The sequence below is a fragment of the Eschrichtius robustus genome, chromosome 2 (assembly GCF_028021215.1).
Source record: "Eschrichtius robustus isolate mEscRob2 chromosome 2, mEscRob2.pri, whole genome shotgun sequence".
NCBI lineage: Eukaryota > Metazoa > Chordata > Mammalia > Artiodactyla > Eschrichtiidae > Eschrichtius > Eschrichtius robustus.
The window spans coordinates 105,456,305-105,483,956 of NC_090825.1; the positions used below are offsets into that span (position 1 = coordinate 105,456,305).

The 27,652-nt window shown below is 39.5% G+C and overlaps 1 protein-coding gene across 1 annotated transcript in view; it reads left to right on the forward strand.

Moving 5' to 3' along the window:
• The window catches only part of MEGF10 (multiple EGF like domains 10), a 370,667-nt gene that overhangs the window by 110,110 nt on the left and 232,905 nt on the right, over nt 1-27,652 (forward strand). Inside the window, exon 4 of the mRNA XM_068535791.1 lies at nt 3,704-3,835. The gene's annotated coding sequence lies outside the window, so the exon portion shown is untranslated. The remainder of the gene's footprint in view (nt 1-3,703; nt 3,836-27,652) is intronic.

Below are 27,652 nucleotides of genomic sequence, written 5' to 3' on the forward strand. Positions count from 1 at the left end.
TTGATTCTCACAGAACGCTTTCTTTGATTTTTGCCAAATTCTTACCCATAACCAACCTATGGTTGTAATTGATGAGTATAGCTCTCATGTGAATGTAGGTTGATATTTTCATTTACATTAATGAGTAAGCTGAAAGTGAAATGACAATGTTGAATCTTGACTTATTTGTGAAGGACATGAGTGATTTCTTTGCTGAATTGGATAATAGGTTTCAACTATTGGAAGATTATTTCTCAATTTTTTGTGCTATTCACAGTGTAACAGCTACAGACAAATGCACTTTTAAGATGAATCTACATTGTTGACATTTTCTCCATCATTGTCTTAAGTCTAGGCCAGAGGTCAGCAAACTTTTTCTAAGGGTCACATGGGAAATACTTTAGACTTTTGGGGCCATTTAGTATCTGTTGCAGCTATTCACCTCTGCCATTATAGCACAGAAACATCCACAGATAATAGGTCAGAAAATGGGTGTGGTTGTGGTCCAGTAAGTTTTATTTACAAAAACAAGTGGCAGGTTGGATTTGGCCTGCTGGCCATAGTGATGTCTATAGTATACAGTCAACAAAACAATAACTTAAGCCCCGATTTTGGCACTGCCAACTTTCATGATGTGAATACTACCACCATAGTCAATTTCATGCTAGCAATATGATTTTTTTTTAAATTAATAGACTTTTACTTTTTTTTAAAAAAAGTATTTATTTATTTATTTGTGGCTGTGTTGGGTCTTCGTTTCTGTGTGAGGGCTTTCTCTAGTTGCGGCAAGCGGGGACCACTCTTCATCTTGGTGCGCGGGCCTCTCACTATCGCGGCCTCTCTTGTTGTGGAGCACAGGCTCCAGACGCGCAGGCTCAGTGATTGTGGCTCACGGGCTCAGCTGCTCCGCGGCACGTGGGATCTTCCCAGACCAGGGCTCGAGCCCGTGTCCCCTGCATTGGCAGGCAGACTCTCAACCACTGCACCACCAGGGAAGCCACAATATGATTTTTAATACTGAGTTGAGGAGAGATGTACAGCAGCATGCCATTCTAGAGTCTTACCACCATATAGACACAACAGACAAAAATAACCCCAAGAACCTTGAAAATAGTAAAATGTATTAAAATAATCAGGAAGTGATGAGTTTTGAATATTTATTACCTTTGCTTTGAACATGGTTTATTTCATTGTATGTATATATAATTTATTTTGTAATAATGGCTGTGTTTAGCAATCAGCTCACAAAATTCCTGAAAATTTAACAATCAGCTCTTGTGAGCTGGCGTGAGCCAGCTACAGCACACCACTGTGTGTAGCCATGTGGGAATAGAGAAAATTGGATTCATTATTTACAGTATATACCAGAATAAATTCCAAATGGATCAGAAACACAAACATAAAAATGAGATGAAACCATGCAAGTGCAAGGCAAGACATGGATGAATTCCTCTATAACATGGGAGTGGGGAAAACTTTCCAGACTATGGCTTGAAAGCCAGAGGTATTAAGGGAAATGAGATAGACTAGCTTCAGAAAATGAGCTGAGGATTATTCTTTCTTTTTGCATTTTCTGGAACGACTTATGTAACATAGGAATTGTGTTTTTAACAGTTTGATAGAGTTTATTTTAAAAGCATCCAGGCCTAGAGCAATTTGGGATGGAGTTTTAACTACCAATTAAATTTCTTTGATCCTTGTAGATCTATTTTAAATTCCCTTTTTATTCTTGTACCAGTTTGACGTCTTATGTTTTCTAGGAATTTATCCATTTTATCTGTTTGTTTTTTAAATCTGCAGTTATTTCCCCATCTTCATTTTGATCTGTGTTTTATTTACTTTCGTTGTCCCTTTTTTCTCTTGATCAGTCTTATCAGAGGTTTATCTTGGTAATCTTTTCAAAGTAGAACTTTAGTTTTATTAATCTCCTCTACTAAAAAAAAATCATTATATTGTTTCTTTTCCTTTATTATATCCTTTTTCTTCTTTGGGTTTGCTTTGATGTTCTTTCTTATAACTTCCTGAGTTGGATGTTTAGCATATTTTTCTTTTTTAATTTTTATTTATTTAAATAAATAAATATTGGCTGCACCGGGTCTTAGTTGAGGTATGCAGGGTTGCAGACTTACTAGTTGCGGCATGCATGTGAGATCTAGTTCCCTGCAGGGATCGAACCCAGCCCCCTGCTTTGGGAACACAGAGTCCCACCCACTGGACCAATGGGGAAATCCCTCTTTTCAACTTTTATTGTTTCCTGATAAGCATATTTAAAGGTGTAAATGCTCCTTCAAACACTGCTTTAGGTATGTCCCACACATTTTGTGTCTTCATGTTCATTCAATTCTAGATAGTCTCTCATTTTGATTATAATTTAATTTTTAACCTATGAATTATTTAGTAATATGGTATTTTCAAAATATAGGACATTTAAAAAAACCTTTCCTGTTACTAATTTCTAATATTAATTCATCTGCATGATATTGTTCCTGGCAAGTTTATTGAGACTTCCTGTAGGCCTAATCTGTTAGTTTAAACATGTGTATGCTTCTAAAAATGTGTATTTGCTATTTGTTGCATGAACTACTATAGCATATGTATCAAAGCATATATATTATACATAGCATACCACTGAACATTCATATCAAAGATCTGAAAAATATAATTAATAGGATAAGCCCACTAATTATACTGTTTAGATAAGGGTCTGCTTAATTTTTGTTTGCTTAATACATTTTTGATAGTTTGGTTTTAAAAGCTCTAACTATTTATATGTTTCTCTCCATATGCTGTCAGTTATTGTGACCTATTATTAGGTGCATACATGTTTGTGATGGTTATCTCTTCTCACTCTATTTTTTGTTTACCTTTTACCTTAACTTTTTTTTTTAATCCACTATTATGATTGCTATTCCAGCCTTCTTTCATGGTTTTGGGGTTTTATTTTTTTCCTGTCTTGAACACTTTCATTTTCAACCTTTTTGTGTCTATTGCTTTTCAGAATTTTTCTCATACACAACATATGTTTGGATTTTGTTTTTATTTCTTAATACCATCAGAAAGTATTTTTCTTTTTATTTGTGAGTTAAATCCACTTACATTTATTGTAATTTCTTTTATATTAGAAATTATTTCTCCCACCATATCTTGTATTTCAATTTATTGCATTTTCTGCTGGCTCAAAAAATTATTCTATTTTTGTTCAAGTGTAGCTGCTTAAGACCCTTACTCATGCTTACTTATCCTATTACTTTCTTAAATTTATCAATGTATATCCAAGGAAATAATTTTAAAAACTTCCAGAAATAATGAAGAGATCATCAACTAGAATAAGAATCAAAGTGAACAGTGGGCACAAGATGACAAATGGGAAAAATACTTTTTAAATATTAAAAGAAAATACATTTGAACCTAGAATTTTATATCCAGCCCAATTCTTTCAAATGTAATGACTTTAAAAAATATACATATACACATATTTGTATATATATATATGTGTATGTGTGTAACATACATACATACATACACACATATATATTCATTTCACTTCCAATGCTGAAGCTTTAAAACTACAGAACAGGTAGTGGGGAAGGGAAGATGGAAGTCAGGTGGGGGTGAGCAGGACAAGTTGGAACCCTTATAGAAGCACAAGCTGGAACCTGTGGACAGACTGAAACTCATGTTAGTTCTTGTTACCTCTAACCTTGATTATATGTGTTTCTTGCAGAAATCGGGGGCTGTTATCACCATGGCCAAACACACACCTGGTCCAGGAATCAGAGAACCTTAAGGGGATCTATGGAAGGTGGAGCATTTGGAGGCTCCACTGCTTCTTCACACCAGTGAGGTGAGGTGGCAGGTAAGTGACAACACCCTTAGAACCTTTCACAGGGATCTTGCTTATGGCCCACCCTAACTGGAAACATACAAGAAAGGGGATTTGGGGAAAGGGAGTTCAGCCTAGTTAAGCTGACACAGCACAAAGCCACAGCTCACAGGTGTTGGCCCTTTTCCTTCCACCATCTACATCTCCTAGCTTCTTTGTATTTTTTGTCTCTTTATCCTTTCCTGATGACCTCTAGGAGAGTTTCTCAATCTGATCTTCCAACTCAGTGATTTTATTCACCTTTGTCCATCTTGCTATGTATCTTATCTATTGCCTTTTTCACTCTAGCTATTACATATTTCATACCTACTCCCCAATTTAGTCCTTTCTTATGTTTTCTTGTTCTTGCTTCACATTGCTGGTATCAGCCTTAGCCTCATAATATATTCATCATCATTATTTTAATTTCTTGGTCCATTTTCTCTTACAATTCTATATAATTTAGATGGTTTATACTGTTGAGTTTGTTGTCTTTCTTATATAGTAGTTGTATTCCTTCTATGGCTTTCTGGTTATTTCTTTGGAAGAACTCCTCTTCCCCTTTGAGTATCAGTTACTACACAAGGTTCTGTGCTGGGAAATGGCACAACCCAGCCTTCAGTTGTTGTACCTGTAGGTGAAACAAAGCCAGGGAAGAGAGCCTCATAGAACTGATGGTGATCATTCTAATTTTCCGTCATCTACAAATAACTTCTCTAGTATGTCTTTCCCATTTAAACTCTCTAGAAGTAGTCTCCATAGGTTCACTCTCCCTGCCCTGGGGGTTTGGAGAATGCCCAAAGGTAACTGGTCAGTACACACCACCCTTTTGATCCCTCCTTTCTCCTGCAGGGCTTTTGCACATCTCTTACTGTACCCTCCTGACCCCTGCAGCCATGACTGTTGCTGCCAGTTTCTTTGGTGATTGGCGGTCTGTCACCGTCCCCGGTGGCGAGAAGCGAGAACAGAACAGACACTCTCCTTTCACCCCTCTTCTCACAGCCACCTTAGCTGCCTTCTCTGGCCGGCTGAAGGCTGCCCTCCTTCCCCTCATACCCCCACCCCTCCGCAGCCCTCACATAACATTTCTGAGTCTTCAGACTCCCCAGGGACTTCTCATAGGGTTGTATTTTATTCATTTTCAGTCATTAGCTCCTCAAATCTGAGTTTCCCTCCAGCTTCTATAGTTTCTCTAGGGTTGATTTTTGGGAAGCAGCCAGTGGCCAGTGTAGTTTGTCATTTTGACAGGATGAGAGAATGGTTTCTAGAATGAACAGGTGTACCATAAAAAGGGGAGAATTAGAGACAGCAGATATATGAGTTTTAAGGACAGAAAGGCTACAAGTGCACACCAAGAGATGCTTTTTTCTATGTTTAATTTTAAAAATTTATCTATCTATCTATAACTGTGTAAATGTATTTATGTATGTTTGCATATATATGTGACTTTAAAAGTGAAATAATGCTGTCAGGCTTATAATGAAAACAGCAGTCTTCACCCCTTCCTGCTCCAAACTTCTGCTCCCTCAAGGTAACATATTTTGACATTTAAAAAAATCTGTTTCTTCTGGTGTTTACTTCCACATTCTAAGTAACATGCTTATATTACTGTTTCTTGATTTTTAAATGTTAGCTATTATCTTTGGTTTCCTAATGTAGAAGATGGGGACTTGTACCTGATGTATTTTCCCTTCCACCGAGTTCTCTTCCCCTTCTTACTCCAACTCCTAATATAGTTACGTCACTGCTTTCATTATTAATATTGAGTGTTCACACTATCATGCCCATGCAAACACTATTTATAGTTAAGACCTTTAGCATACTAAGATTATATTTCCTTCCTTAAATAACTTTTTATTTTCTTAGGGTTAATACTTGTCTCTCCCCATTCCCACCACCATAGTTCAGTGCTCTCTATAACCTGTCCTAATTCTCTGATGGAGTTGTTGGATAGTTTCAGATGAAAACATCAGGTGATCTACCTGATTCTTCCCCTCCCCTTTCCCATCCCTTTTGTACAAGCTCCATCCTCCTGCTCACACTAGAGTGCTAGTTAAACCTTCCCTTTATCATCATCTTGAAACTTCCTTTGCCCACCTCCCTGTATGAGATCTCCTATTTCCTAATTTTGTATCTCCCTCTTTCTTGATTCATTCCCTTGTTTGGTGATGAAACTAGTATTTTCTGGTTGCTTCCTAAAAAAGAGTCCATAAGAGGTAAAAGTTCAAGTCTGCGTGCAGTGGTCATTTATTATTCAGGCTGCCCCACATTTTTGAACACCCCTTTCCCATCTTTTTAATAGTTTCCCACATTATAAATTCTGCATTCTTAAAGAAAGACATTTTTCAGGTCATTTTCTAGTTGTTGGATTGCAGACATGTGGCTTTGATTATACTTGTCAGCTGCATCTTTGCCAGAGTCAGAATCTGGATCCAGAACTGGATTACTTGGGAAAGAGGCAGGGCCTAAAGCTTCCACTTGACAGGTGCAGATCTGCGTGCAGCAGCACAGCAGGGCTCTGAAGTGATGGCAGAGGCAGAGGTAGGACCTGGAACCAGTGCCAGCAGCCTCCTGGCTTGGTGGTTTCTGTGAGAGGCAGTGACTCCCTCACCGGGCAGCTCTGTGCCACGGTGCTCGGGTGTCACTCGTGGAAACACAGTCCATTTCCTCCACCTCAGTCTGTGAACTCTGTCTCATAGCTAGCCCTTTTGGCTTAAACTGATATCTCAGTCTGTTAGGACCGCTATAACAGAATACCACAGACTGGGTGGCTTAAAACCAACAGAAATTTATTTCTCACAGTTCTGGAGGCAGCATGCTCGGGTTCTGGTGAGGGCCCCCTTCCAGGTTGCAGACTGCCAACTTCTTGCTGTGTCCTCACATAGCAGAAGGGGCAAGGGAGCTTTCTTGGGTCTCTTTTATAAAAGGTATTAATCTCATTCATGAGGGCCATTAACCACCCTCCTGATACCATCACACTGGGCAATAGGATTTCAACATACAAATTTGGGGGAGACACTAATATTCAGACCATAGCAACTGGCTAGAATAACTTCTGCTATATTAAACTAGCCTGGCTAATATGTCTTGCATGCCTAAAGGTGTCTTTATTCTACTGTAAGATATAAGGGTTTGATTGAGACTAGAATTCTAATTTGGAAATCATTTCCCTCAAAAACTAGAAAGCATTTCTCCATTACCTCTGGCTTCTATTGTTGTTGCTTAGAAGTCTGAGGTTGCTCTTTTTCCTGAATCTACATGTGATTCACTTCTCTCCAAAGCTTTTTTGTTTATCTTAAAGTAGTATTTACATTTAAAGTTTTTCTTTTTATGTTATCAAATCTACAAATGGTCATATTTTAAAGTCAAATAGTTCTAGGTGTTGTTTTATGAAAAACAACTATTTCCTGACTTGGTGCCCGCATTTCCTTATGATAGGAAGCAGCCACTTTTACTAGTAGTATGTATGAATATATAGTTAGATGCATTTTTAGCCCATGTAAAATGGATCCCAGGAAGTTTTTCAAAATTCTCACATTTGGCTGTTATTCACTTTTTCAAGAAAACATTACAGATAAAAGAAGATGACTGCCTTGTGTCTAAACAGACTTTAGGATATAGATGTTAGAGATCACATAATAACAATTGTTGGTGAGATTTTCCTCTTTTTACTCATTTGGTGGTAGAATCTGAATCTGGGCTGGGGCCTGAAATAGAAGGGGCTTCTATTTCTAGGGGGTGGCTCCATGAATGAGAGGTCTTTGAGGTTCCTGAAACCAACATCCAGGATGGGACTCCTGACCTTGGAGAAGGCGGGGTAGTGAAATCTTAACAGCTGCAGTTGAAAGCCCAGGAAGGTTGTTGTGGAGCTTCTTGGCCGAGCCTAGCACTGTGGGATTGGGGTCCCCCTCCAGGGAACCTAGAAGAACCACTAGAGGCTGGGCAGGCGGTGCACTGCAGAGGCCAGCCTCAGCTGATCACCTTCTATTCTGTTTAAGCACCTTCAGAAACAGCAGCATCGGGCAGAGGAAGCCACTCCAGGCTGTCCAGGCTTCAGCTGCAGCTTCATCTGCCTTCCCTGTGCCTGCTCACTCTAAGCCAACCAGCTTTGGTAGCGGTGGTGAAATTCTCCAGCCATAATGGAGTGCGTTTGGCTCCAAAGTAGCGAAGTAGTAGGATAGAAACAAACAGGATTCCCTCCTTAGACTTTTTAGCATCTTGGAATCCTGGAATTTCTACGTGTATGGAAGGGATGAGGGGATCCAAGAGATAAACTAATTTCCTGCTAATATGGACATTGGGGGCTCCAGTGTCCATCAGGGACCCTCCTGAGGCAAGATTGGCTGTTATTCAACAAACAGCCTGTGAAGTAAGATGTACTGGTTACACAAATTATATTTTACTGACACTGTCTTTCGGTTTCTCTTGACACTAACAACTCTGGTTACCTGCTGTATGGACTGAATATTTGTGTCTCCCCCCACCCCCCAAATTCATATGTTAAAATACTAATCCCAATGTGATAGTATTAGGAGGTGGGGCTTTGGGGAGGTGATTAGGTCATGAGGGTGGAGCCCTCATGAATGGGATTAGTGACCTTATAAAAGAGGCCCCAGAGAGCTCTTGTCCCTTCCTCCATGTGAGGACACGGTGAAAAGACTACTGTCTGTGAACCAGGAAAGCAGGTTCTCGCCAGATGCCAAATCTGTAGGCACCTTGATCTTGGACTTCCCAGGTTCCAGAAATGTGAGAAATAAATATTTCTTGTTTAAGCCACCCAGTTCATGGTATTTTTGTTATAGCAAAACAAGACCCCTGTGATTTAATTTTTTTTTTTAATTTTTTTTTTTTTTAATTTTTAGTGGTTGAAGATGAGAGGTTGGGGAGCACAAAGTGGGAGGAACTAGACCTGCCTTTATTTTTCTTTGTCCAAAATTCCATCCCAAGTTGCCCCTGTTGAACCAAGAGAGTTTCTGCACCTCACAAAGCCAAATTTGAATCCACTTTGCATTTTTCTTCTATGCAGAATAGGACATTTAATCAAAGATAGGGAAGAAAAGCTTAACAGCTTTAAAGGGGGACATAAGGAACTCTGATCTTAGTTTCCCTGAACAATAGCCCAAAAAAAAAATGCTAAAAAAAAAAAAGAAAATCCCCAAGCCATAAAACAAAACACCGAAAACAAACAGAAGCACTTGGTGAATTGTTCGATTCCTGTACCAGGGTGAATAATACAGTTTCCACAAACACTGATGAGCCTGATAGGAAACTCAGAGCAGCGTTGGCAGCTGAAGATTTTCTGAAAATGAAAAGAGGCCAAATAGCTCAAACCAGGCCACACATGTGTGACCCTTGCTAACTGGCTTGTTTGCTCCATCACAGCTGTTTTCAAGGTCCTGGAAGTCAGTTCCTTTGCTTAATCCAAGGTGAATTGGACCCACGGAGTCTTTCAGTCACACACAGTCCTGCCATAGTCATATTTGCACAGACGTTGTGTCAGCTGTCCTGATTCCTTGGATGATGTGGGGCTGTAGCTATGACTGTGAATAATGAAAGACACATTCGTCCTTTGTAGTTAGAGAGAAAGGGCACCAAAGAACAGATCCATATATTAAATAGAAGGTGTAGGTTGGAAATGAACAAATGGATTCCAATAAGGTAAGGGAGATTACTTAAATTTGATAGCAAGTGGTTATAGCTTGAAGAAATTCGAATATGAGAGGTTCTAGTCAAGCACTTTTTACTAGAAAAAGCAAATCTCTAAAGTAAGCAAAAGTTATCAGAATGTATCAGCTCAAGAGAGAACAAGATATGGCACTTGGAAAGGAAAGATAATAATGGCAATAATAATGTTCAGCTTCTGTTATTTTTTGAGGCTGGTTCAATAAAATGTAATGTAACATTAGCAGTTTCTTGGAAAAAAAAACCAGTCAACTGCTCTTCTCTTTTATCTATGGCTCCATATTCCACATAAATTATTCATTGCTGTGGTTAGTTCCTCATAGTTGGTGCATCCCCAAAGAATTCTGTGATGTTAAGTAACAATGAAAGTAAAATTTGTAATATTTTATTTAAGAATAAATGTTAACTAAAGCTTTATTTATAAATGATCATCCATTTGTTTTTAACCTAAATGCTTCCTCAATTTCAACTACTGGTTTCACTCCATTCAAATCTAGGATTCTTACTATGTATGCTGTAGTCTGGTATATTATGCCATCTTTTTCTATTCAAAATATCCTAGTCACAGAAAGAATGATTTTTCCACATTGCTTGCTAACCTGTTACCTTTCCACAGCCTTGGAGGGATGGCTGTATAATGTGTTACACTGAGAACAAAATCAAGTTGGGGCAGTGTCTTCTAGGTGTTTCTGTTTAATCAAGCTGGGTATCAGAACCCTAACATCAGCTTGGGTTTATTTGGTCCAGTTATCTGTATGATAATTTTGAGGATCTTTTTAACTGAGGACTTTATAAAGATAATAAAATGATTTTTTGAGAATAGTTGAAACCAAAGCCCTGGAATTAAAACTAATTATGAACTTTGGCATTAATATAGACAACAAACTGTAAGCTATTGCAAGTGGAATTTGATCTCATTTTCCAGTTCTCCCTCCTCTGTATGAATGGCTCAGGGAGCTTTTTCTGTTAACATATCTCTTCTGCTGAGCTCCCCTTTTCCTCATAACAGTCCATGCTTTTCAATGTCCCTGGCTCTCTGTGTGGGATGGGCCCATATTGCAGTTTCTCTGGCTCTATGTATGTCAAGACTAAAGTTTGCTTCAAGTCTAGGCTCTATCAATTGTTATTGTAGACCTGCTTGAGTGTGGGATGCTCTAGAAAATACCAATGTCCTACTGTACTTGAGTATCTGGGAGCACCTATGGATTCTGTGCCAGTCCCTCCATTCTTTCCTTCTCAGCGAGCACTGTCCTGCTTCCACCCTCCCTCCTCCAGCTGTGGTGTAGTCCTCTCGCTGTTGTCTTGGATGATGTGCAGGATTCTAGTCACCTTCTTTTGGCTGAAAAATTGTCTCCTTCATGGAGGTAAGGTGAAATAAATTCCTCCACTCAGTGGTACCAAGATATTTCCTGCTCAGTGCCGTTAAACATCCCCCAAACTACAGTGGTTCAAGAGATGTACAATTCCTGTCTACAGAACTTGCAAGGAAACCACTTAGACATGAGGATGTGTGTTGTGGAATTAGGGAGAATGGCTCACACCTCCATCACCAACAAAACTCTCTCCCTCCCTCCCTCTTTCCCTTCCTTCTTTTCTTCCCTTCTTATTCCTTTCAATTACTTTGGAAAGAAGTTTGACTTACCACATACTGGACATGGAGATGGTGGCTTATTAACCCATATTCCCACACATTTTCAATCTTGACTCTGCATCAGAATAATATCTAACAGCTTAAAAAAAAAGAAAAAGATTAGAAGTTTCAGCCCCACTTCTAAACTACTGAAACAGAACCTTGGGGATGAGACTCAGAAGTCTGTATTTTGAAAAATCTCCACTCTTTAAAAAATATGCAGCCAGATTTGAGAATCCACAGCCTGAATGTTGCCTGCTGTAACAATGATGTATCAAATACTACATCGGATTGCACCGATTGTGTTAGAGTTAGTTTAGTTTACCTCTCTCTTTGATGGCCTGGCTTGAGGGACAGAATAGTGATGAGGTTAAGAGTATAAATGGTTACATAAGACTGCCAAAGTTCAAATCCTGATTCTACCACTGGGTGTTTTATTGAGCAAATTATTTAATCTCTTCATGTTTCAGTTTATTCATCTGTAAGGTGGCATTAAAAATAGTACTTGTCTCATAGCACTGTTGGATGATTAAATAAGATGAGAAAAGTAAAGCACTAAGAACAGCACCTGACACACAGTAAAGGCTGTCAAAATATCAGCCATTGCCATTTTATGGTCATGCTTGAATCATAAGGGTCTCCTGGAGTTTGAAGACTTTAAAAGATGATCTAATCCGCAGGCAGTTGGATATTATTATGATTCCCATTTTACAGATTAGAAAGCTCAGGTTCTTTTTTTTTTTTTAAACGTCTTTATTGGAGTATAATTGCTTTACAATGGTGTGTTAGTTTCTGCTGTATAACAAAGTGAATCAGTTATACATATACATATGTCCCCATATCTCTTCCCTCTTGCGTCTCCCTCCCTCCCACGCTCCCTATCCCACCCCTCTAGGTGGTCACAAAGCACCAGCTGATCTCCCTGTGCTATGCGGCTGGAAAGCTCAGGTTCCTAAGTGATGTGCTTATGCAAGATGATTCAGGATGAAAATAACAATTATAATAACAAAAACAACAACAAGTAGTATCTATTGTGTGTTTACAACATGCCAAACACTGTATTAAGTGTTTCACGTACTTAACCCAGTACATTAACCCATATCATTAACCCTGTGCTTTTCAACCTTTAACATGCACACACAGTCACCTGGGGATCTTGTTAAAATGTAGATTCTGATTCCTTAGGTCCAGGATGGGGCACAAGATTTCTACATTTCTAACAACTTTCCAGGTGATGGTGGCTCTGCTGGTCCAAGACTCACCCTTTGAATAACATGAGTTTAACCTGCACAACAGCCCTATCTGATGGGTTCTAGTTTTTGTCCTTATTTTACGTACAATAAACTTAGGTTGTGAGGATAAATAACTTCCTTGAGGTCGCAGGGCTTGGAGCCATAGTAATGGGGCTTGGACTGATTGTCCCATTGCAGAGCCTGCCTCCTTCCCCATCCCGCCTGACTTCATTCACGCGTATGTGACAGGGGATCTATGCCACTTGGCAGATGTAGAGCAAATGCCATATGTTTCCCAAAGTTTTAAAGTCATGTGTCTACTTAAAGCAGAGACACTGATGGTGTGTTTTATATATTTTTAATTGTTCATTACACCCCTGGCCCTTTCAGCTAGAGTGACCCATTTATATCTGTGGCTTCTCTTGCACAAAAAAGAAAGTCCTAAATTCCAGCTGATGGTAAACCTAATGCTCAGGTCCCTCCTGAGCTGTAACACTCACTTCCACCCTTTTAAATCCTGACCGTATTTGATTTGAACCCTTTTCACTGAGGTTAGAATTCCTGGCTCCATATACTTAGATTGGATCCTTCGCCCTCCTGTACTGTTTTGGACTTGGCCTGTGCAGCAGACTCAGAGATGCACTGCTTAGGCCCCCTTTGAAGAAAGAACTTGTTGCCTAGCATCAGGAGTGCTTCCAGCTGTTGACCTCTTCAGGTCTGCTTCAGCTCAGAAGCCCAGGCCAGCTCTTCTCTGGTCTCCCAGGCCTGGCCATTTCTACTAATGCTGACCCCTTTATGGGGACCCTTTGCTCAGAGCTCCTCTCCAGGCTGGCAGAGACTTTGTGAGGTTGGCATCATTGTCTGACAGCTCCCACACCCAATCCTACTTTCTTTATTTCTTTTCACAAATATTACTACCCAGCATAGTAAACCTTTTGCACTTCTAACTCCATCTCAGTGTCTGTTCCCCAGAGGTTCCAACCAACACCTCCCACCGCTCAGCTAAGTGAGAGCTCTTGCTCAACCTAACCCAAGTTATCAACCCCAACCGGTGCCTGGGTAGACCTGGCCTGGTACTTGGTAGACATCTATGCCCAGGCAGGTGCTTGATTATATATAATCACTCAATAGACAGGTGCATATTGAGTAACCATTGGGTACTCATACCTTCATAAGCATAATCACCTCTTCTAAATGTCTCAGATGAAGGAGAAATGTGGCAAATTTAGATACCATGCCTCTATTTAGCCTTTGGTTCCTATGGTAATTGTTTGCTAGAGGTTAAAATTTAGTGATTACATACTACATCTTAGGATCATCGGGTGCTGCCTACGTAATTATAGGGTTGTGATATAGTGAGGAAAAACAGATGTCACCAAAATAAGATAAGAAGTGACTAGCTATGTCTATGGTGGAAAAAATACAGGGACCATGAGTCTGCAACATTGAACTGCAGTTCAAAAAGTAAATCACATATTGGATACAGAAAAATAAACAGAGAAGAAGATTGAGGGGCTTTTTGGTTTGGTTTTTGTTTGTTTTTTGGGTTTGGGTGGGTTTTTTTGTCGTTGTTTTGTTTTTTGGCTATTTATTAATACTACACAGAATCCTGGGTCTTGGTTCTAATTTCAGATGGGGAGTTGTCAACATGATTTAATTGGATGGGCTCTCAGAGCCCCCTCCCTTATCCCCCCATATCCATGTATTCCTATATTGAAGAGTTTGGAGTTTTGAATAAAGGGGCAGGTAGAGGAGGGAATGGTAATTTTTGAGCATGAGCTGTTCCCCAGTAGTGCAGGCCTATGTCACTACTGTTTAGATGTGTGTGGCTGTCAGTGGACAGGTGATGAAAAGAAGTTCTGAATGTCCAGAGGACGGAATGAGATCTTTTCATCTCTGGAGAAGGGGAAATGACTGCGAGAGGGAAACCGTGTTGGAAACGAAGTAAAAGACAAGTCCAATTTTGATTAAAGCACATTTTGGCTACCATAGCTTAAGAGAGTCTTAGGAAACCTGTAGACTAGAAGCAAATCATAAAATAGAGAGAAAGAAATCATAAAGCAGAGAGCTGGGCAATAATATATGTGGGATGGACAGAAAGGTTTGAAAAATGCATTGTTAGGTCGAAGAAGGGAAGTGAACTACCGAAGAAATTATGAGGTATTTTCTAGAAAATGGGCTTTTCTTGGTGCAGAAAGGGTAATAGGTTACATCTAAAGCTGAATTTCTCGTCAACAAAGACTGACATTATAAATTAACCTGGGAGGTTGTGAAATTCACATCCATTGAAGATAGCTCCAATATGGCCCTGCATGAAGTTGAGAAAACAAGAAATAACCAATTTTAAAGTCTGTTTGTCCCCCACAATTCCCTGATTTATGGAAAAAATGAACATTTTTACTTTTTTTACTTTACCTACAGTCTGATATGCATGCAGCAAAGGTCTGAGTGTATAGTTTTCTGAATAACTAGCCTAGAAACCCACCAGAGCACACACAGTGAGGTGACTCTGTCACCCATGGAGCAGATAAAATGACATCAATAAATCATAAAATATGCCCAAGAGGGCATTATAAATCATTTAGAGTTGCTATTAATATTTTAGACATGTTCATTTTTAGCAGTGTGTTAAAGTTTAGTGTTTGCATTCCACTTTAATTCAGCACTTGATAATTGAAATATGATGCTGTTAAAAGTGATTTAAAAATTTTTTTTTTTTTTTTTGCTAATCACTTAAAGATTAAACAGAATAAGGGAACTGATTGTTAGCTTCATTCTCTCTAAAAGTCCCTTCTGGCACTTTGGGCACTGGTCCCCAAACCCAAAAGAATATTCTTTGTCAGTACTCACTCAAGAAAAATGGTGGTTTTCAACACATTGGTCAGTAGAGCTTTTTCACTTTCTTTCTGTGACCTGCAGGCTGTTCCACTCTTGACTTCCTTGGTGGCTTTATGCTTTCTCTAGTTGGTCAGGGCATCCTACCTATGCCACTGTGGGTATCCACTTCTTCCATATTATTAAAAGCATCCCAAGTTATTAATAAAAACCATTCTCTACTGAGAATCTATTTTGTGCCCAGCAGTGTGCTAAGTATTTTTTATTTATACAATATCGTAGGTCTTCACAAAAACTCTGTGAGGAGAATACTATTACTCTTACTGCTTATAAGGCAACTTAGGTTCAGAAGATTGAGAAATTAGGCAAAGATCTCAGAACTGGTCATTGGAAGCTACCTTTATTCTAAAGCCTATGGGTGTTTCCAAGTCAGAACTAGATCCCCTTAGAGACTTGCCGGCTAATACTTATGGCTTCAATGTGTGGATTTCTGTTAAGAGATGCTAATATGTTTGTAATAACTCATACTTCATGAATTATGACTTACTAGCCACCTCTTTCTAGAATACTCACTTTCTTTTAAACACAAAGAGGCAGTTCAGGTAGCTGCCTTCAGGGGATCAGTGGTGTCTTGGAATAGGGCTGCATGGGTGGACTGGCTCCACTTTTCCCAGAGCTGGTAAGGGGAAGAGATGTATATCTGCTAGGACTCTTGATTTTTAAGTGACGCAAACGTGACTTGAGGTAGACAAAGAAGACGGTGCTTCCTGGCTTACTGGATTGTATGCCTGTAAGGTGTAAGGGTATCTCTGGCTTCAGGTGTGGCTGATTCAGGTGTTAAATAGCTTCATCAGGACATTGTGCCTCTCCATCTCTTAGTTCTGCTTCCTTTGTGTCGGTACCATTCTGGGCAGCCTTTCCCATCACAGTGATTCCCACAAGCTTTCAGCTTAGAGCCTCTTGGTTTATCAACTTCAGAAAAATCCTAGAATTTAGTCTGTGTGACTCATTTAAGTCATGTATCTGTCTCTAAACCAACCACTGTGCTCAGGGAGGCGAAATACACTGTTTGGCTAGCCCCCAGTCACATGTCCATACTTGGATTAGGGGATGGGATGAGGTCAGTCTCATCTGAATCACATGCGAGTAGGAGGGGTGTGCCTCATCAAAGGGAAATGGAGGTTTACTATCATAAGCAGTCGGAGGAATGGATTCTGAGCAAGGAAAAATTAGAAAGGGACATTTAAAATTGCTATTTAAATTGAGTGGGTTTGAAGGTGAAATGAGAAAATACAAAAGCATTTGATAAACTAAAAAGCACTGTGCAATTAAAAAAAAAGTTCTCCTTTTATTAATTGATGTACTGCTTCACTCAGAGCTGAGAAATGAAAGGCTTTAAAACCTTGTACTTTGATTTGATTAGTAGATCATTCAGTAGAAACCAATGCAAATAAAACCAGCATAACCTTACTAGGGAAGCACAGCTGTGGAATATTCCTTTTTTAAAAAATTAATTAATTGATTAATTTATGGCCACGTTGGGTCTTCGTTGCTGCGCACGGGCTTTCTCTAGTTGCGGTGAGCAGGTGCTACTCTTCGTTGGGTGCGCGGGCTTCTCATTGCGGTGGCTTCTCCTGTTGCGGAGCACCGGCTCTAGGCAGATGGGCTCTAGAGCGCAGGCTCAGTAGTTGTGGAGCCGGGCTTAGCTGCTCCGCGGCATGTGGGATCTTCCAGGACCAGGGATCGAACCCGTATCCCCTGCACTGGCAGGCGGATTCTTACCCACTGCGCCACCAGGGAAGTCCCTGGAATATTCTTTTCTTTTCTTTTTTTTTTCTGTTGGTTTTATGAAGGAGAGAATCATGGAGGGGGTCCCGAGAGGGAAGAGGGGCTGGATAGCCTTGCATGTCAAGAAAGGTCTGTGGTCAAATAAATAAATAAATAAATAAATGTGCTTTTCCCTCTTCAAAGTTACGCTTTATTTTAAAAAGCAAATATTGATTTTCTTGATACAAATAAAATTTATATGCAATTTACTGTAGGTGTAATGTAGTCTAAGTTCATCACATAAGCATCAACTTTAAATGATTACTACTTAATCTAATTCTATTCTTTCCCCTTTTGTTTCTCGGGGAGAACTTATTTTTTTCTATCAATATATTTCTGTTGTTCAGAAAGCTATGTAGCCACTTCCGTGGCTTAGGAAATTTCTGCTCAGATGTCAAAGCCCAAGAAGGCAAGTTCTCTCCAGTTTTATTACCTTCCTGAAACTCCTCAGGAAGAAGGCAGGGTGTGCCCATGTACCCTAAGCATTCCCAGGGCCTTTTCTGCTCACTCTACCTGCCCTGAATCTCATTTGGCTCTGAGAAAAAAAAAAAAAAAAAAATTCCCTCAGGCCACATGATTCAGCTATCAGGAGAGAAAGTATCTGTGCAATGTATCCTTCTGCCTTTTAAATCCCATTTATTCATTCTCCTTTGCATTAAATGCTCATCTCCACTGAGAGTGTGCTTTAGTTAAACCTAGAAACACTTAGAAATGGAAAAACCTGATTCCCAAAAAGACGCATATAGAAAAGTGCATGAATATATACATATAATTATAACTCTTATGGATATTTTGTTATAGAAATGTATGTTCATAAAAATGTTTAAAAAAGGAGTAAAAAAAAAGATTAAAAAAATCTCCCATCTTACACCACTCACTCAGATATTTGCACTATGATAATTGTAGAGGCTATGCTTTCATTTTGGGGGGGTGGGGAGGAAGGGGGGCCTGGTATTTGCATATTTTCTCATTTATAAAAATGAGATGATGTTACAACACTCATTTATAATCTTTTTTTTCATATAACAGTATCTGATTAATATTCTTTTCTACAACAATCTATTTCTTAAAGGGGTTATGTCTTATTTTTTTCCTAAACATCTACTTTAAGATATTCTTGAACAGAGTAACAATTGCTAAATACAAATGTATAGCGATTTTTCTCTTTGCATTAATATATTGCTGCCCCTGCCAAGAGAGATGTATTTTAATATTGCTCTTCTGTAGACAATGTCTTAGTGCTAGGAAATGAACCTAACAATTTGTCGCATGGGGGGTGTTTTAAAACAGAGTTCACTCATTATTTTTCATCATGACACATAGTCTGTCCATCCATTTGCCCATAAGAGTGAACCAGTTCTAAAGAGAAAGTTACTCCTTCTTTCCTGATGAGTGTTTGCAGAGGAAAGGGAGGAATCGATTCAATATTTATTTTAAATGGCATTGATTAAAGATCTTGCTGTTTATGCTTGGCATATTGTATCAATGTCAGCTGTACCCTTGAACACAATACATGCCTGGTATACTAGTTAGCCACAATCACATTTTAAAATGTGCGATCCTCTATTCAATTGTTTGTGGCACACAATCATGTTAGATTTTGGAAATGGAACCAGAAGATATCCCACTATTAGCGTATTTCCGTTACATGTGTTTGTCAGAACATTCCTTGATTGAACAAACATGTATTTTTCCCGTATCTTTGTAGTATGAAAAATTTCATTTCACCAGTCGGAGAGCATGATCCTACTTTAGAACTGTAGAAATATGATGTTTAAGTCAGGTAAAATAATGCCAGGGAGGGGATTTGGAGGAAAGAAAGTTGCTGACTCGCAAGACTGGAAATGCCAGATATGGTCAGATCGAAAGTGGTCCAGAAGGCTTACTTCTAAGAACCAGGGAATGAGTCTGGGTTTTTGGTCCGAGCAGGGCAGTGGAGTAGGAACCAGAGTGCCCTTGGGGAAGAACTTTCATCTGAATACTCCTTTACATGCCAGGCAGTTTGCTTCTGGTATCTCATGGGTTGCAGAGGCCATAACAAAACAGGATGAGGTTCAGGCAAGGTGTCAGGAGGCAAATGTTAGTTAGCAGCAGGTCAATTCCCACCTCATACAAAGAGCTGCAGGTGTGCTAATTGCTAAAGTCTGGGGTGAATCTCATCTGAAACCAGCAGGTGGAAACCCATGACAGCAAGCAGTTAAATATGGCTTCCCTGCCACGCTCAGAACTAAAGGTCGATTCCAGCATTACTCCTGGCACATCTAACAACTCATAGAAGAAATAAAGGTAAGTGATGCCAAGGGCATGGAAGCATGGGCAACCAGGTACATTTTAAGAACTCTTGTTTCAGCATGAGTGTCATGTTTGGTAGGGAATGGTAACAGCTGAGACTGAAAAAGCAGCTGGGACATAGTGGAGGATTTTTATATGTTGAAGAATTTGGATGTTTTCTATGGGTGTTGGGAAAACTGTTGATGGTTTAAAGCAGAGGTGTGACGAGATCAATCTGGCCACGGAGATAGATTATTCAGGCAGGAATGCGAGGTATTAGAAAATCGGAGAAGATTAATATGGAGGGCAAGCGGGCCCATTAGAAGGCTAGGGCAATAAAGACAAAAGGACAAAGATATTTGTTGCAGCACTATTTACAGGGAAAAAACACTTGAAACAACCTCAGTAGCAACCAATAGGAATGAAGCTGTGCAGTCGTGAAAAAGAATAAAGCATCTCTTTTGACATACTGATATGGACTATTCTCCAAGATGTGTTAATTGAATAGAGCCAGGTGCAGAATAGTGTGTATCTTATTCTAAATATTTGAATGAAAATAAGGGAAAAATAAAAATATACGTTTGCATAGGCATAAAACCTAATATCAGGGTTAGCTTTGGAGGGAATCTGGGGTGGGAAAGGGGCTTAAGATTCACTGTACAGTCTTTTGTATTGTTGGAATATTTTTCAGGTGCAAGAACTATAATTTTTAAAAGCTCAAAGTCTTATGAAATAGCCTATATGAGAGAGGATTTTTGGAACTTAGTGGTCCCAAGATACGGGTTTCCCTGAAATCAAGTCCCTTAATCGCAGCCACTGTGGTTTCCCATTAGATTAGTGTGTAGCATCTTGAACCATTTTCTTGGTGGCTACAGCATCTCCGTTCTAGCCCCCATCTATTTTCTGGCCCAGGTGGGAGATGACTTGGGAGAATGGGGAATTACACGAGCAAATTGGGACCGTGAGCATTCTTGTAAATCTTCCCCCATTACCCGAGAATTCTCTGCCATGACATAGAATTCTACCTTCTCTCTTCCTTAGCCACACACGCCAGTTTTATGGATATAAGAATAGATAATAATCTTTTAGGTGGCTTCATGATATGGTCGCCAATATTTGATGAGTAATGCATATTTTATTTAAAAACAGTGTTATGACAGCGGCAGTGAACACTGGGATTTCATGTTGTTTATGGCAAAAAGAGTGCTCTCCCTCCAACCCCCAAAGCCCACCCCTTCAAACCAAGGTTGGTTCTTCGGTGGCTTTTAAAATTTTAACTTCTGGATATAATGTGTAAATATAAAACCAAGCTGAGATCTCACTCCCAGTGGGTAACTCATGAGCTTGCCTTTTGTCCAAGATACTTCGGTTTTCTCATGTTGCTGAAAGGCTTTGAAGAAAAAAAAAATCCTAGAACTCTGTGGTATGGATTTTTCAGTCTCCTTGAAGCATCTAGAATTGTTTTTAATTTTTCTTCCCCTTTGAATCCATGAAAACAAACCCCTTTTTTCTTAATATAGTTTTATTCACACATTATTAAACTGATTTACCATATTCTGCACCACTGTAGGCTTAGCAATTATGGCTTTCTCTCGTTGAGAGAATGAAACAATTATTCAGAGTCTCATATATAAAAGATTTTGCCTGATTCTGAAGGCACACGCCACTGGGAATTTTGCTAAAACTGCTGATGTTATTAAAGTTTACAATTAGGGGAGGTATGGAGGGATAGAGATTAAGCAAATTATAAATGCAACAAATGAAATGCTAAACTGTAAAGTAGGAGTGTGTGGCCCTTAGGGCTCAATTGGCTGACATAAAACATTTCTAAGGAGTAGTTTTTACCCGGGGTTTCATCATTCCTTACTTTACTTTGGAAAGTGCATTTTGTTGGATGGGTTTGCTCTGTGTTTTGGAACACCCTGTTTCCAAGTTTGCTCTCTTAAAACACACGCACAATTGTTGTTTCCCTCAGTAAATGCTAGAATTTTAAACATTCTATGGTTTTCTCTAATGCAACAAAGAGAGAGGATCAAAAGTGATTATCCAATGGGACTTCCCTCGTGGTGCAGTGGTTAAGAATCCGCCTTCCTGGACTTCCCTGGTGGCGCAGTGGTTAAGAATCTGCCTGCCAATGCAGGGGACACGGGTTCGAGCCCTGGTCCAGGAAGATCCCACATGCCATGGAGCAACTAAGCCCGTGCGCCACAACTACTGAGCCTGTGCTCTAGAGCCCGCAAGCCACAACTACTGAGCTCGTGCACTGCAACTACTGAAGCCCACGTGCCTAGAGCCCATGCTCCGCAACAAGAGAAGCCCCCTCTGGCCACAACTAGAGAAAGCCCGCATGCAGCAACTGAAGACACAATGCAGCCAAAATAAAATAAATAAATTTATTAAAAAAAAAGTGATTATCCACTAATGTTTAGCACTCAAAGGCAAGATCACACACAATAATGAGCCGGCAACACATGGTAGAGTTTGGGGATGAGTAAACAAGGGGCCATTATTGCCTACAGTGAACAACCACCTGGAAGTTGAGAGAGTGGCACGTCCTAATCAGAAAAATAAATGACCAGCTGTAAGGTTAAAAGCTCATCATTCTGCATACAGGTCTTTTGTCTCCTTAGGTAGGTTTATTCCTAGATACTTTATTCTTTTTGTTGCAATGGTAAACGGGAGTGTTTTCTTAATTTCACTTTCAGATTTTTTGTCATTAGTGTATAGAAATGCAAGAGATTTCTGTGCATTAATTTTGTATCCTGCTACTTTACCAAATTCATTGATTAGCTCTAGGAGTTTTCTGGTAGCATCTTTAGGATTCTCTACAGCCACTATGGAGAACAGTATGGAGATTCCTTAAAAAACTACAAATAGAACTACCATACGACCCAGCAATCCCACTACTGGGCATATACCCTGAGAAAACCATAGTTCAAAAAGAGTCATGTACCAAAATGTTCATTGCAGCTCTATTTACAATAGCCAGGACATGGAAGCAACCTAAATGTCCATCGACAGATGAATGGATAAAGAAGATGTGGCACATATATACAATGGAATATTACTCAGCCATAAAAAGAAATGAAATGGAGGTATTTGTAATGAGGTGGATGGAGTTAGAGTCTGTCATACAGAGTGAAGTAAGTCAGAAAGAGAAAAACAAATACAGTATGCTAACACATATATACGGAATCTAAGGAAAAAAAAAAAAGCCATGAAGAACCTAGTGGCAAGACGGGAATAAAGACACAGACCTACTAGAGAATGGACTTGAGGATATGGGGAGGGGGTGGGGTGAGATGTGACAGGGTAAGAGAGTGTCATGGACATATATACACTACCAAATGTAAAATAGATAGCTAGTGGGAAGCAGCCACATAGCACAGGGAGATCAGCTCGGTGCTTTGTGACCACCTAGAGGGGTGGGATGGGGAGGGTGGGAGGGAGGGAGATGCAAGAGGGAAGAGATATGGGAACATATTGTATGTGTATAACTGATTCACTTTGTTATAAAGCAGAAGCTAACACACCATTGTAAGGCAATTATACTTCAATAAAGATGTTTAAAACCTCAGAGAGGTTCTCCCTGAAAAAAAAAAAAAAAGCTCATCATTCAAGGAGTGTCCATCTATTTGAAAGCATCTGGAAAGTAACCGGCACCTGCATTAACTACAAACTCATTTGCAAGGCTTGGCGACATCTCTCCGCTTGACATCTCCCTAATCACTCATCTTGTGGGCCGGGAGTGTGCGGGCTATGCTTGTGAAAAGACAAAGCAAAAACTGAAAACCAGCAGGATTTTACCACGTGGATGCTTGCCAGTAGAGGCAGAGGCGCATGGGAGGAACTAGGTTTTCAGACAGTCTGTACGTGCCCCTTTTCCCTCTCTTTCAGACCTGTCTATTCCAACCATCTTTCAGCTGTTTGTTTGTTTTTTCTCTTTCTGTTTTTTGGTGAGGTTTTTTTTTTTAAAGACATAATTTTTTAAAGAGAAATTTAGGCTAACAGCAAAACTGAGAGAGGAAGTTACAGAGATTTCCCTGCCCCCCCACACACATAACCTCCCCCATTATCAACATCCCTGGCTGAGTCATACATGTGTTAGAATTGATGAATCTACATTGATGCATCATGAACACCCAAAGTCCATAGTTCACATGAAGGTTCACTCTTGGTGTTGTACATTCTATGGATTTAGAAAATGTACAGTATATCCACTATTATAGTATCATACAGAGTTGTTTCACTTCCCTAAAAATCCTCTGTGCTCTGCCTATTCATCCCTCCTTCCCCCAATCCCTGGCAACCACCAATCTTTTACTGTCTTAATAGTTTTGCCTTTTCCAGAATGTCACACAGTTGGAATCTGGGAAACCTTTTCAAATTGACCTTCTTTTACTTAGTAATATGTATGTAAGTTTCTTCCATGTCTTTTCATGATTTGATAGCTTACTTTTTTTTTGAACGGTGACTGATATTCTATTGTCTCTTTGTACCACATTTTATTTATTCTTCAGCTACTGAAGGACATCGTGGTTGCTTCCAAGTTTTGGCAACTATGAATAAAGCTGCTATCAATATCCTTGTGCAGGTTTTTGTGTGGACATGAATTTTCAACTCCTTTGTGTAAATAACAAGGAGCATGATTGATGATATGATAGAGTATATTAATTTTGTAAGAAACCACCAAACTGTCTTCCATTTTGTATCTCACCAGCAATAAATAAGAATTCCTGTTGTTCTATAGCCTCACCAGCGTTTGGTGTTGTCAGTGTTCTGGATTTTGGTCATTCTAATGGTTGTGTAGTGGTATCTCATTATTGTTGTAATTTGTTTAAATTTGTTGTTTAATTTTCATTTAAGTGAAATGACATAAAATGTGGAGCATCTTTTCATACGCTTATTTGCCATCAGTATATCTTCTTTGGCGAGGTATCTGTTAAGGTCTTTGGCCCATTTTTAAATCAGGTTGCTTGTTTTTTTATTGTTGAGGTTTTTTTTTAACTTCTTTTTTTGTTGAGAAAGAACCAAGCAAGAGGACTTTTCTAATATTCAAAATGAAAATGAAAATGCAACATGAGTATTTCTGTGAATTAACCACAATTTACTTGAAAAGACTTCATTAGATATTGCAGTACATGTGATACCAGATGTTCTCCAGATGTTATACAGAGTAAAAATTACAGGTTTACAGTGAAGTCAGATGTATATTTCCAAAATGTCCCTTACAAGGGGATCCTAATCACAAATTGGCAGTATATTGTGAATATATATTATGACAAGTGCCCTATTGAGGGCAGCATGCTAAGGAGCCCATATTATGCTCCATTGACTCATCAAACAATGATATTAAGAATGGGTCCTAAGGTGTTCCCTATCTGGGTTTTAATGTCCATAGTAGAAGGTGAGACTCCCTTGGCACCTGGCACAGCACTTTGGACCAAGTATTGTTTAGCAGTTCCAGAAGATAATCAGCTCCAATGGTCACTTGTGCTTCAAGTTTATTTGAGATTTGGGTTATGTAGCTTCTTGAAACTCATGAACCCATGTCCAATATATTTCATTTAGTAAATGACAAATGGAATTGTTGGATGACATAGATGGCTTTTTATGTGAAAAGCGCTAACAGAAAACTCACTAACTAGGAGAAATCAATTCATCAAAAGCCTTTATGGATTATAGGATGAGTCTTCCAGCACATGGCAAGGACCCAATGACTTGAAAGTAAATGACAACACTCAATGACCGGAAATAGTGTTATTGCTCGTCAGATTGAATGAATTGAACGTGTGGCCAAACAATGCCTGCTTGTTATTTTAGAATCAGGTTTTCCAGCTGACCAATATTGACTACTTCCCAAACAGTCACAACAATCCCATAGAATCCTGAGCTTCTGATCATAACGTATATCAGATGAGAATTGCTAAGAGCTGAAGGAAAAGCAGTTAGGTAAGAACTAGGGAGTCTGGGAAAAATATTTTAATTACGCATCTAAATCCCAAACACAGTGTTTCCTCGCTTGAACACACTTCTCATAACTGCCCAATTAAAATACATAAAAGAAAGGGACGAAGCTCAAATACAGAGAACTGAGATACTCTCAGTATCTAGAAACCCCTTAAAGATACTTCCATTCATTATCTGTTTGGGTTCAGACATCCCCTGAGGAAATGATGACATTGCTCAAGTTCATAGAAAAGCAACAGCCTGAGATGAGTCAGAAAGGATAGATGTTCACACCAGGGAGACTTCAGTTCTGCACCTGACAGTTGGAGCAGTTCAGATGTGGCCCATGAGCTTGCTTTACTCTATTTGGGTAAAGAGGCCTTCCTTCTTGATTCGAAGATGCAGAATTTAACTTTTGATGCAGAAACAGGGCACATGCCTAGAGGAGTGTTGGGGTGACATTGAAAAATATCACAAGCAATTGATCTTACTATGTTGCCTTTGTTGAAGGTGGTACCAGATGATTTTCCAACAGTTTCTTTGGAGACTGATCCCCAGTCTCATCTCTCAAGTGATGGTAATCTAACTGAGTCCAGGAGCACAGACAATGGCTCTCTAGAGTTCTGGAAAACATAGAAAGGAATCAGTGCCATTTAGTCCCTAAAGCCAGGCTTAGTGTATTTTGTGAATGATAGCTGGGCAAGATTCTAGTTGAAGTTCAGTAATAACCCTGTCACTGGTAGGTATGATGACTTGGTAGTTGACATGACTAAAAGGGTTGCATTATTCAGTCTTAAACAAATCAGTGGAACTACCTTTACATTATGGATAATAAAATCATGAATCTTGTTATCCCAAGAGGAAAGAAATTGGAACTATAAAAGTTTACCAGAAAGCTGTAGATAATTTACAATGACAGAGCTAAATGTGTTAGTTAGGGGAATGAAGGTTTTGGAGAAAAGGTTAAGCTTATATTTGGGGCCCCTTGTAAGAGAGAGAGTTAAGCTAATTGCTCTGGATCCCCCTGTGATAAGCCAAGGCAGCTAGGCAGTGGGGCTGAGCTCAGGTAGTTGGTGAACACTTGGAAGAGGGAGCAGTGATGATTTAGAGGTTTGACTGCAAGTAACAATGTCCTGAAAAATAATATCTTCAATGAGATAGTTTCTCTCTCTCTCTCTCACAAGAAAGAAACCTGGAGATAAGGCAATCCAGGACTACTGTGGCAATAACAGTGTCAGGAAATTGCACATGTTTTGCTGTATTGTGTTTGTTGCTTCCATCCTCAAGGCCACCTCACAGTCCAGGATGGCTGCTTAGGTCTTGCCATTTTATCCCAAGTCCAAGCTGGTGGATGGAGGAAGGTGAGAGAAGAAATAAAGCCCCTCCCATACAGGAAGATTTCCTGAACCTAGCACTCTTCATTCAGCATATTGGCAGAAACTAGTTATGTCCTAAGCTGACTGAAAGGAAAGCTAAAAAATAATTTTTTAGCTGGATAGCCATGTATCCTGTTTAAAAAACAAACTCAGAATTCTTTAACAAGGAAGTAGTGGAGAGTAGATTTGGGAAGGCACCTAGCAGTGGCTGCCATGCCTGGGTAACCCTCATGAGCTTGTTGATTAAAGTTCTCATTAATTTTTTGTTTCTGAGATTATTGGATCAAAAGATCCCATCATCAGATGACCAGGCATTGGCCCTTCCTCATTGTAGTCTCACATTTACCGCCCCTCGGTGCCTGGAATCCCTGTGCTTGGGCTACTGTTCTCTGTGTTCTTCTCAACTATTGTTTGCTGCTGGTCTGACTCCTAGTGTGTAGGTAGACTCTTAGTCCATAAAGCCTGGTATGTTAGAAATGGGATGTTATGATATCCCAACTCTGTGTACCCATTCTCTTAGGGAATTCAGCTTCTGGTTTTCTTTGAGGACCCTGCCCCAGGGACCTTACCCTGTGCCAGCAATTCATGTGTATTGTAGCAGAAAAAACACATATTTTTTCTGTCTTACTTACTTTGATGCCCCTGCAGCCAGTGGGCCGTGCTATGGATGATATCTGTCTCATTGATCTCTGCTTCATTCATGGACATAGTCCCTGCTGGTGTTCATCATCTCATGTAATTTTTGGACTTCAGAGGCTGCCTGCTAGGGCAGTGGGGTGATACATTGTTTCATAGGACAATTGTTTTGGTGTGATACATGGTTTTCCAGGTAAATTTCCTACACTTTTTAGTCAACTGATTTTTTAAATTTTGGGTTTTTTTTTTTTTTTTAATGTTTCTTCTGATTTTTTTTTTAATTTTTTTAATTAATTAATTAATTTATTTTTTATTTTATGGCTGTGTTGGGTCTTCGTTTCTATGCGAGGGCTTTCTCTAGTTGTGGCAAGCG